The sequence below is a fragment of the Eubalaena glacialis genome, chromosome 19, assembly GCF_028564815.1.
Source record: "Eubalaena glacialis isolate mEubGla1 chromosome 19, mEubGla1.1.hap2.+ XY, whole genome shotgun sequence".
Classification (NCBI taxonomy): domain Eukaryota; kingdom Metazoa; phylum Chordata; class Mammalia; order Artiodactyla; family Balaenidae; genus Eubalaena; species Eubalaena glacialis.
In genome coordinates this window covers 41,371,884-41,384,589 of record NC_083734.1, presented here as the reverse complement: position 1 = coordinate 41,384,589, position 12,706 = coordinate 41,371,884, and the positions used below count along the sequence as shown (strand labels likewise).

The 12,706-nt window shown below is 36.3% G+C and overlaps 1 protein-coding gene across 5 annotated transcripts in view; it reads right to left on the bottom strand.

Annotated features, from left to right (window-relative positions):
- The window catches only part of GPATCH8 (G-patch domain containing 8), a 103,188-nt gene that overhangs the window by 48,886 nt on the left and 41,596 nt on the right, over positions 1-12,706 (bottom strand). The window contains exon 4 of one of the 5 annotated variants that reach the window (XM_061175355.1): positions 1,044-1,088. The exons of 3 other annotated variants lie outside the window; for them this stretch is intronic. The gene's annotated coding sequence lies outside the window, so the exon portion shown is untranslated. The remainder of the gene's footprint in view (positions 1-1,043; positions 1,089-12,706) is intronic. One more of the 5 variants, XM_061175357.1, reaches the window with a different exon arrangement.

Here is a 12,706-nt window from a genome sequence, read left to right as displayed (position 1 = left end):
AGTTGAGTTTTGTCAGGCTAAATCTGAGATATTACCAAAAACAAATTTGGAAAAAAAAAAAAGCAATAAAAGCCATGATCATGACTAGGATTAGTCCAGGAGGAAAAAAAAAAGAAACTGTTTCCAAAGTGACCAGCAACCACTTGCATCCAGTTGCTCTGTATTTGTGGGATTAATTTGTGTTTCAAAAAGTAATGAAAAACAAATTCAGAAGTTCAATTACTTATCACCAATATCCCATTATTGCTTGTAAACAATAAGAAGGTAATTAGGAACAGTGGAAAAAAATGTTTAATAAAGAACATCTCATGCCAGAAAAGAGAACAAAGTTCTAAAATACAGCCGTCTTTTAGATACTATCAAATACTGCCAGTTAAACAAAATAAAAATGCATTATTACCTTATGCCCAATGGTATAATAAATAAGCAGTGACTGCAATCTTTAGCAAAAGAACCAAATTAAAGACAGGTTATAAAAATGACTTCCTAGGTGCAATATCACTTTCATAACGTCTCTATCAGGGATTTACTGGTAAAAAGAAATGGTCCAATGAAAGAATTGAAAAGAAATGTCAAAGTAATTTTACTTTTTTTTGATTTGATATCTTTTTCAGTTTGTCAGAATTTGCTTTGTAAGAATCAAGAAAATTTGGTATAAATTCATTACCTCTGTAAACCCCTGTTATAAACTCTGCATTAGTACTTTTGCCTTCTAAGGCAGTCAAAGTTTGTTTTAATTTATTTATAGATTGCAGTAGCAAGTGCTAGTGCCCATTACATTGTGGGGAAATCAAGTTTTTACAGTATTAGAATTTAATGTTTTAACTGATTTTTTTTTTTTTTTGGCAGTTCTAACACAAACAGATACATCCCTTCTTAACATTACCCTTTAATGAACAAGGATCAGACAAGTTGCATAAGGAAAGGAAAGGAAAATGAAAAAGACCAAGCAGAAGGATGAAGGCTACAACAGAGAAAGTAAGCCTAACATATTGGTGCACTGATGACAAAAGGAGTAATTCAGTCTGAAAATAAAAAATTACCACTGCTAAGTTTACCATCACCACAACAAGTCCAGGATCATAATGCTGTAAAAAAGAAACACCATTTGTTAGGCAGAAACCATTAGGGTAGGAAACAGGCCTTCTAGCAGGCAGACAGGATGGGGTAAAGTAACAATTGGGCTTTGTCCCTCCCCCAATTTCAGCTGGGGACACAGGAAGGACACTTTGTGCTACAGCGGTTGTTTTCATACTGGTTGAGTCAGGGTGTGAGATTTTTGTACTGCTACTTGAGAACATGAACAACCTCCTCTAAAATAATGCAGGGGGAGGGGGGAAGGTGGGAGAAAGTGAAAAAACTAGCTCTAGCTTCCGATCTCTCATTTAACTACTCATCCTGGTAAATCAGTACTCAGGGCCCAAGGTGGGACTTTTTCCTTAAAGAAATAACATCAAAGACAGATCAACTGGACAGTGACCATCAAGTCGTTTGCTACACTAAAAGAACTCCAAGAGGATTTGGGGGGTGGAGGGGTTCATCAAGACCTTACTGAAAATATATAATAAGTAAAAGGTCTGGAAAATAACCTTAGATCTTCAGTGCTTGGAAAACTTATGTGCATTTGAGTTCTGTTATGAACGAATAAAACTCTTGAAGGAGCTTTCCTTAGAACTTGTTTCCTTTTAATGAAGTCTTCCCAAGTCCGCCAACATCTCTCTTTCTGCACACAACAAAGCCAAGCTTTGAAGAACACCAGTAACTCCAGAGAAAGTGGCATCAAAAGGGCTGTCACATTTACAATTAGTCCACTCAGAGGTAACTCACAGAAAACAAACAGTCTGGCTTTAAAAACAATCTGAAGGCAACATTACTGTCTGCGCCAAATAGTAATTTCTTTCATTAGAGGCTCCTGACCAAGGAAAAATCTCACTGGGAAAAGACACTGAACAATACATACAGGAAGAGGTTGCAGCATTTAAAAAAAGAAAAAAATTCCCTCAATTTATTCATTTGTGATCAATGATAAATCCTATCACAGAGCACATCACTGTGGAACATCTGAATAACAACCTATAGTTATGACTTTTCAAAGGGTAGGTAGCAACAGAATGTTTGCTAATATAATATTCCCTAGAAAACTCAACTTCTTTTTAAAACAAATTGAATGAAATCCAGGTTCCCTATTTCTTGGTTTCTCTTAACAGGGACAAATATTTCTTTAAATCCATTAAAATAAGAACATTTTGTTGTTTATTTCATTTCAAAGGAGGCAACTTCAACCAGAACACTAAATACTTTCCTTAAAAGAAACTGTCCTCTTCAGCCAAAGAACTATATATAGATACTATGACTGTGATCTAGCCAACTGGACAAGGGGGGAAAAAGGAAAGAAAACATACCACATCTAGAATGGTCCAATACCAATGTATTCATGTGATGGGAAAAAAAATTGATAATCATATTTTCTAAATCAAAACTGTAAATCTATATACAAATATCAAATCATTATGTTGTACACCTGAAACTAAAATAATATTGTAGGTCATTCGTACCTCAATTAAAAAACTTTTTTAGGGGCTTCCCTGGTGGCATAGTGGTTAATATGCCTGCCAACGCAGGGGACACGGGTTCGAGCCCTGGTCCGGGAAGATCCCACATGCCGCGGAGCAACTAAGCCCGTGCACCACAACTACTGAGCCTGCGCTCTAGAGCCTGCGAGCCACAACTACTGAAGCCCACGTGCCTAGAGCCTGTGCTCTGCAACAAGAGAAGCCACCGCAATGAGAAGCCCGTGCACTGCAACGAAGAGTAGCCCCCGTTCTCGACAACCAGAGAAAGCCCGCGCACAGCAATGAAGACCCAATGCAGCCCAAAAAAATCAGTTAATTAATTTAAAAAATTTTTTTAAAGAGATGGAAAAAACTTTAAATGATGTTTCGTTAACCAAACAGTATTGTACATTCTATATTTAGAAGGTAGGCTTACTTCTACAATGACAAACATGCTAAAATGTTCACATATTCATCTCTTGCTAAAATGTGATGGTATTATGACTTATCATAACTGAAGAGAGAATAAAGCTAAATACCAAAATCCACTGATTGCTTATAGCCACACTGTTTCTGAGAATAATCCCTCACATTAAATCAGTTTTGATTTTGAAACACTTAAGGATATACCAATCTACAAAACTGGCCCAAAGAACTGGACTGTGAAGAAATAAATTTTTTTTTTTTTTTACAAACACTATTTTTTTATTTTGTTTTTAAAATTTATTTATTTATTTATTTATTTTTGGCTGTGCTGGGTCTTCGTTTCTGTGCGAGGGCTTTCTCTAGTTGCGGCAAGCGCGGGCCACTCTTCATCGCAGTGCGCGGGCCTTTTCACCGTCATGGCCTCTCTTGTTGCAGGGCACAGGCTCCAGACGCGCAGGCTCAGTAGTTGTGGCTCACAGGCCCAGTTGCTCCGCAGCATGTGGGATCTTCGAGACCAGGGCTCGAACCCGTGTCCCCTGCATTGGCAGGCAGACTCTCAACCACTGTGCCACCAGGGAAGCCCTATTTTTTTATTTTTTTTTTAAGATTTTTTTTTTGATGTGGACCATTTTTAAAGTCTTAATTGAATTTGTTACAATATTGCTTCTGTTTTATGTTTTTTGGCCGCGAGGCATGTGGGATCTTAGCTCCCCCACCAGGGATCGAACCCGCACCCCGTGCAGTGGAAGGTGAAGTCTTAACCACTGGACCGCCAGGGAAGGCCCACAAACACTATTGTTAAACAAACTAACTCCAGGAATAGAACAACTGGGAAGAAAATATTAAAGGACAACCATAATCTGGTAATCAGCACACTTCAGAAACAGAAGACACGTGACCTCTCCACAGAAATAAATTAGAAATGAAGAAGCTTCTGAAGTGATTGAAACACTAGTTGGGTATCAACAGAGGTAAGAACACCCAATTTACCTCAGCTGCCTTTTCCTTTACTGAGATTCACTCAACAACACTTACTGAATTGCTACTATATACCAAGTACTCTTGGAAGGCTTTGGGCACATGGCAGTGATTAAAACAAAGTCCTACACCCCATGAATTACCTATAATTAGGCAAAATAATCTTACAATTTAAACTTCTGGCATGGGGGGGCGGGAAGAACACTTGTGGAGCCAATGCACATATGGTTCAAAAAGTTTTTAAATGTCTAATGTTCTTTTAAAGATGTCTAAAACTGTTTTTAAAGACTGACCCCAATAGAGCAGAAGTAAATATAAATGCCATCAAAAATAACACAACATTGTAAAGCAACTATACTTCAATAAAAATTAAAAAAAAAAAAATGCCATCAGAAAGTCACAAAATCTACTTCCAAAAGGCCACTAAACTAATAAAAGCCAAGAACCTCACCTGACATCTTTAAATCTATTTCATACTTTAAGCAACTCAAATACATATGTGAAAATCAAGAATACAAAATTAGGATGGTGACTATTCTCTGATTTGCAAAACTATTCAAAATAAGACTCTATAGTAAGCTATGTTAGTGTGTTTAAGTATAATTTCATTTACTAAAACAGTGATTAGATACAACTTTCAGAAATACTTCTTGGGTAAAAAGTGGTACGTTTATTTCCAAATCAAAGCTTCACTTTTGCAAATTTCTCCTGAAAATAACTGTCTTCAGTAGCATAAGAACAATAATTACTTTCAGCATCATTTAGATATTTTTTCCTTAGGAAACATCAAGCATATTAATTATTCCCTATCGAGTTTCTAAGGTTTTTTTTTTTTAAAGGCTTCCTACTCAAAAGAGAATCCAAATTCTCTAGCACTACAAAAACTAACTATATTCTTGTCACAGCCTGTTTAATGATCTATACAACAACCAGGTTATTTTGATTTTCAAACACAGGTGTTTTTTTAAGAGCACAGAAGTTTAACTGTGACCAAAAGATCCTTCCATCTTCCCAAAGTATCAGAGCTGCCTTCTAGGATAAAATAGTTCAATTTTAATCATATAATCTAATATATTAATAAACAGGGACAGAGAAGGGGCAAAATAAATTATAAATTAAAATAAAGTGTTAGAATCAGATTGTTAAGCCTGGAAAAGATATCTCATTCAGGGGTGACATGAGATACTCAAGCCCTCAGGAGAGGTAATAAAGGGAATGCTTGAGGTACCATAAATTAAAAAAAAAAAAAAAAAAAGTCACCTAAAGGAAATCATACTTTCACTCCAAATGCAGCTTAAATCACATCAACTCACTGAACACTGCCTGCTTCATGCTAACCATTTGGTAAGATAAAAATCACTTTATTTTTTAAATGAGAAAACCAATTTAATAAATAAATTTCAGGGTAAAATAATCTAAAATATGAGGCATAGGGGGAGAAGGTAAAACAATTTTAGGTCCTTAGTTTTTAAAAAATGGGGGAACACTTTTGTGCCCTGAGTTTTACTTATGTTTATATCCTGAATAACTGACACAGTATCTGGGACATAATTTGATATAACAAATTAAAAAGCATTTGTTGACTCCAGAGAATGAACATGTTCATAGTGGGTCTCACCCTGTTCAGGTATAAATAAATATTTAGTCATCAGAGCGCTTTCTACTTGATGCCACAAGATACTGATGATTTAACTGTCTTGTAACCAAGGAATTATTTTATCAAACAGAAGATATATGCTATATTATACAGATCTCCATATCTCAAAAAATATATAAGCTAATATAAAGAAATAGTTGAGTTTTGCATTACTATTCATTACAACCTTGTTCAATTTCTTTTATCTATCATCACTCATTAGCAGACAAGAAGAAACAGGCACCAAATGTTTAAGGAGTTAGACAGACTTAATGGTCTCTAAGGTTCACTACAATTCTTAAGTTTGAAGAGTAGAAAATACTTTGGGGAGTTATGTAGGTAGTAGCCAGTCCTATGGTACTGTAATAATCCAACAATCCAATGCCTTCTTAGAGTTGTATCCTCTTACTATTGGTTAAGTACTTCCATTAACTACACTGAGAATTTCTTAATATTCCAGGATCACTCTACAACCCCAAAAGACCTTCCAGCTTCATTTAGATTGCTCTTCCTTTACTCTACACATCAACCCCCTCCTCAACTCATCTTTAATTATTTTCTTTCTATATTTTTCTAGGTAGTCCCTAAAAACGCTGGCTACAAAAACTCAGTTCTCCAATAAGAGAATTTCTAAACACTTGTGTGACTTTTGACAATCAGCACATGAGTCTCAGCAGCCTCTCCTGCAAAATGGAGATATTATCCTCACTTTCAGGATTGGCATGTAGATCAAAAGAAACAACAAACAGAAGATGCTTTGTAAACCCTAACGTTTCACTATAAATCACTATATAGGATGCTGTTGAACTCTTAACACTGTCATCTTCTTAAGGCCTCAGAAAATTAAAAAATCAATTTGTTCTTTCATTTCCAAAACTGGCAATAAGTACCTTAAAATTAAAGACACTCTAAGAAGCTGTGATAAATTTTAATGTTCTACCTACAATTTGGTGATAATGAAACAACCCTATTTACAGATGGAGAAAATTATTACCAAAGTATTACCCTCAAATCCTTCCCATGTTATCATTCCATTAACAAAAGAGTGACCACTGAATTTGAAAAGCAAGGTTACACAAATGTTAAATCCAAGCCAAAAGAATGAAGCATACTTTAGCAAGACCTTCTCCAAATTAAACATATAGTACAAATTGTCTAAGAAAATTAATTAAGCCTAAGCAAAACAGAACAAATTAAAATGCTTACTATTTTATTATTACTGTCATCTGGAGGAAGACAATAGCACCTAGGTATGTGTACTGAACAGCAAGTTATTAATCCATAGTATGTCAAATTTGTAACAGATGAAGTCCACGTGGAATGTAGGAGTAAATTCAGAAAGTCAAGTAGATTGAAATTACTCAAAAATCCTCCTTATTTCCTCTGAAGTCTGCTAAAAAGCCCAGAGATCCTAGGTCATCCACAGAAATTTTCTTTTCCAGTTCTAAAGTCTATGATTCCATACAACTTTGAGGGCATTTTTGTCTCCTCTTAGTTCCTACTTATCAAATATTGGTTTAACTAGTGAAAGTTTATATTTTCAACTATTTCCACCTGATTGGACTACTCTAATTACAATGAAATCACTGTCACTCTATACTCTATATTTCTAATTTTAAAAGTTTCTTGGACACTTCACTTTCTTGCCAAAGTAAGAAACCAGTTTCCACACAAACCAATTTCATTTTAATCATGCAAATTAACCTAGGGCAAGAAGTCCATAAGTAATAATGTAGGAAACAGTGTAAATCAGGCTAAGATAAGACTATAAGAAAAATAAATAGCATTATACTAATTCGGACTAAAAATTACTAATATATTTTGGATGAGCAAAAGAACCAACTGTCTACCCTACTTACTACAGTCAAGGTAACATTCTTAGAAGCTTATTTTATTCATATGGTCCAAAGCAAATTATTTAGGGAGCTTGTTTAAAATGTTACTTCCTGAACCCCACCCCAGACCTGCTGATTATATATATATATATATATAATTTTTTTTTTTTGGCTGCGTTGGGTCTTCGTTGCTGCACGCGGGCTTTCTCTAGTTGCAGCAAGCGGGTGCTACTCCTTGTTGCAGTGCGCGGGCTTCTCATTTGCGGTGGCTTCTCTTGTTGCGGAGCATGGGCTCTAGGCGCACAGGCTTCAGTAGTTGCAGCACATGGGCTCAGTAGTTGTGGAATGGAGACTCTAGGGCATGCGGGCTTCAGTAGTTGTGGCTCTTGGGCTCTACAGCGCAGGTTCAGTAGTTATGGCGCACAGGCTTCGCTGCTCCACGGCATGTGGCATCTTCCTGGACCAGGGATCAAACCCATGTCCCCTGCACTGGCAGGCGGATTCTTAACCACTGCGCCACCAGGGAAGTCCTAGGAATCTACATTTTTAACAAGCACCCAAGGTGATTCTGCTACACACTAAAGCTTGAGAATCATAAGTCTAATGGAAAAAGTACTGGAGTAGAGGTCAGAAGACTTATAAACATAGCTACTATCCTCAGCAGTTTGACCATGGATAAACACTTAAGTTTCTCAATCTATTAAGTGGCATTATCTCCGCTCCACGTATTAGAGAGAAAAGTGAGATAGGATACAGGTATAAAACTTATATACCATCATGTTCAATTTCCCCAAACAACTCCCGAATCTTTTAAAAATTTGGGTATATTGAGGTTATAACAAGGTCACACCACTTACTGGTTGTAGAGTTTGAATTTAAACCCAGGTCAAATTTCAAATGAGGTCATAAAGTGGTAACCTGTGGATCAAATATGGGCCTTGCACATGTTTTGTTTAACTCAGATTATTTTAAACTTTGAGCCAACGTTTATCAATTAGTAAATGTCACCAAAATATCTGGATTTCTGGTTTCTTTTTTAAAAAATTCAGGTCTGGCAATACCTGAGACTATATTCTTACATGGTAACAATGAGCATGAGCTAGCTGAGTGGCAGTTTTTCCTCTCTAGACATGGCACAACTCACACTACTTCCTACTGTCTCACACTCAGTGGGCTTCAACTGCGTATGTTACCACCTGGCCCCAACAGGCATCATTTTGCAATTCCTACTCCTGAGACTGTCCTTTGCTCCTTCCTTCTGAGCTCCCACTAGATTTTCTCTGTAACTCTCATTTGGTAGCTATCTACTTCACAGGTTTGGAAAGACTCAGAGAGAGAGAAAAGACTGAATTTAAAACTAATAAACCACATTTATAAATGAAAGATAATATTATTTTGTTCCCTTTTCTAAATGTATAATCCCATTACTTCAAATTTTGGTAGCCATTTTTAATAAACAATTTTTAGCTTTTTTCTTTATTAAAGTATATTTCTCACAAAACATACTTTTAACTTTGTGTTCTTATCATGTTTACATTTGGTCCTACTTTTAAATACCAGTGTTTCTTATGGAAGAATGTGGAGATTCCATGTATCAACTAACAAGTATAGTTGGGCAAATATTGATATAGTTGTTTGCTTCCTTATTCGCACAATATGAGATTTTTCACTTGTTAAATCATTCAAGAAATAAGTTGAAATTCTAAGTTAGGTTGTTCAATTCTCTATTAAGCCTCCACTGTACCTTTAACTTCACAATCATGATATTATACTGCATTGCATTACATTTATTTGTTACATTCGTGTCTATATTAGACATGAGCCTCTGGAGGGCAGAGGCTATATCTTATTCATTCTTCGACTCTTTTAAGACTTACTACAGATCTGCACATTCTAAGGATTCAATAACTGTGCAGAATAAAAAACATATGAAAAGCAACAGAGAACACATAAATGCCTAGCAATTATTATCATTTAGGAGTTTAATGAGAGTTAAGAGACACATATACACAAATTACACAAGGTAGAATATTTAAAATGCCACAGGAGAGAAACATAAAGTATAAGAAAAAATAAACGAGGAAATTATAGTATGAGACAGAAATTAGTTATTTTCTTTTTCCCTGGAGATCAATTACCAACCATCCTTAAAAATGTGGCCAAGGTTCTTACCACTCAACCTAGCCTCAAGTTTCTAGCCAATTTATACAAATTTATATTTATCATAAACATATATGACCACTTCAAGTGCCCTAAGAAAAAATATCACATTCAAAGCTATCTCCAATTTTTTCAGCCAGAATAACTATTGTATATTTCAATTCTGCAGTACTTTCTCACCACCATCACATTCCTCCAGGAGACAGAAGTAACCCACCACACAGCACTGAAGTACATTATAGATAGCATACTGATTAAAAGCATAGGTTTTGGCAACATGATTCTACCACTTATGCTGTAAGATCTTGACCAAAGTATTCCTTAGAATGTCAATTTCCTCATCTCTAAAGCAGGAATACCTGCCGCAGAGAGGATTTAAATTAGACTATACATGTGCAAGCACTCTGTAAACACTTAATAAATGCTAGCTATTATAAAGGATTAACACTAAACCCAGTAAACAAAAAGGCTTGCTAGTAAGACACATGCATGAATTGACTGTACATTATGCTTCGTAGTTGATTTGTTTTATCATCCTTCATAACTATACTTTCCTTTCCAGTTCCATTGCTATCACTCTATTCTATGCCCTTATCAACTCATAGCTAGACAGCTTTCTAAATGGTTTTACATCTTCATCTTCAGACATACTTTGGCTAGACCAGTATTTAACTTCTACCACCAATGTCCTCATTGCTATAATGGAAAGAACAATAGATCCCAAATCAGAGAACTGGGGACTGGGTTTCAGCACTTTGGAACCCTAAACCTAAATTTCTTCATCTGTAAAATGAATTTCAGATTAAATTAGCTTTAATATTTCTTCTTGCTATAAAACTCTATACCTCTCTTCTAATCAAAAACTGCCTTTGGCTTACAAAATAAAGTTCCAAATTGGAGCAACATTAAAGCCTTCCACATTCAGTGTGGTAGTTAGGAGCATGGGTTTTGCAGTCAGAAAGACCAAGGTTTGTAGTTTGATACTGTCATTTACTGGTAGCTTATTCTTGAGCAATTTGCTCAACTTCTCTAAGCCTCAGTTTCTTCCTCTGCAAAATGGGAGTAACAATAATTATCTCATAGACTTGCTTTAAGAATTAAATGAGATATCTGTTAAGTGCCTAGGACATAAACACTCAGTAATATTAGATTTGTGCCTATTTGAACCAATTTCCCATTACTGCCTTCTAGTTATGGTTTCCAGACTGCTCCTGGAGACCTAGAACCCTGCTTCAAACAAACAATTGTGGTTTTTTTCCACCCTCTTTTATACATTAAGGTTCGACATTTAAAAAATATGTAATTTGAGAGGTTCTTCTGCTTTTAAAATGTATGAAATGCACTGCCCTACGGGCATTCTCTGCTCCAGCCAGCCAGGCCTACTCTTTGCCAACTGTAATCACTTTGTATACATCAGTATCTCCTTTCTTTGGTAATACCTATTCCTCCCTCCTCAAGACTTCATTGCGAAGTCTTCCCTAGTCATTCATCCTTACAGAATTTATTCTTCAGCTTTCTTCCACTTATCTCCTAAAATAAATGGCAAACTCTATGAGAGTAAGGGCGGTATCTTATAATGTCATGTATATTCTTTATTATGGTCTCTTGAACATAGTAAGTATTTAATAAAAGTGCAACTAATTCCATGTAATTCTTCACCAGCGACTGCTTCTTTTAAAGTAATCTACCTTGATAATGTGCAAACTGCTTCTATAACTAGTTCACTCTTTCCTTAGAAAAAAAGTACTAGAATGATAAAATAGCCTTTTATACTTATCTGTTCTAAATCTTCATTAGTAAAATTTGCTACTTCCTTTCTGGTTATTTTGCTGTGAACTTAACATATATTTAATGTCTTCTGATTAAATAACGTCTTAACATATAGTTAATGTCTGTCTTTAAATGTGACGATCCCTATACTGAGAAACAAGTAGTCTATATGGCATCTGAATTTACCATTTCCCCTTCTCCCCTCCCCCAATCCCTTTTCCTTTCTAGTCTAGCCCTAAAACCTAGACTTCTTACTACAGACTGACAATTCTGACTAATTTTGTTTACTAACTAGGTTCATCTCTTTTGTTTATATTAACTAAATTCCATTAAGATAGTCAGAGGTTATATAGAATCTGTATCTTACTAAATTTGATACATGAATTATTAAAATTATGCTTACCTTTGGCAATGTATAAAGACTGCATAGCTCACTTAATTGGCAGGGAACACAGGCCATTATAGCTACAGGTTCCTTCAGCTAGACCAGCAACAAGTATAACTAAGCCTTTCTGACAATCCATACTCTTTTGATTTGGGGGAACTACATGTCTGCTGTCCCCCTCAAACCTACTCTTATTTTCAGTTATCAGCTTTTTCTGAGAAGGGAAAAGCTATAAATGTATTGGGTTGGCCAGAAAGTTCCTTGGCTGTTAAAGTAAAAATAAAAGACAAATTTTTCATTTTCACCAAGAACTATATTGAACAACGTATTCACCCTTTTGTTCCACTACCTTCTGCCATTTTCCAGGCAACTTCATAATTCCATCTTCCCAAAACTTTTTTTTTAATTAATTAATTTTTTATTTATTTTTTGGCTGCATTGGGTCTCCACCACTGCGCATGGGCTCTCTCTAGCTCTGGCGAGCGGGGGGCCACTCCTCGTTGCGGTGCACAGGCTCTAGGCTTGCGGGCTTCAGCAGTTGTGGCACGCGGCTCAGTAGTTGTGGCTCACGGGCTCCAGAGCGCAGCCTCAGTAGCTGTGGCGCACGGGCCCAGCCGCTCCGCAGCACGTGGGATCTCCCCAGACCAGGGCCCGAACCCGTGTCCCCCGCACAGGCAGGCGGATTCCCAACCACTGCACCACCAGGGAAGCCCTTCCCAAAACTTTTTATCTTCTTGAGCAAAGAACTGTTCCAGGTGTCTTTTACAGTTTTCCAGGGAAATCAAATTTTTTCCATTAAGAGAATTTTGTAAAGACCAAAATAAATGGAAATCCGAAGGTGCAATGTCTGGTGAATACGGCGGATGAATCAGAACTTCCCAGCCAAGGTGTAACAGTTTTTGTCTGGTCATGAAAGAAACATGCGGTCTTGTGTTATCCTGATGGAAGATTATGAGTCTTCTGT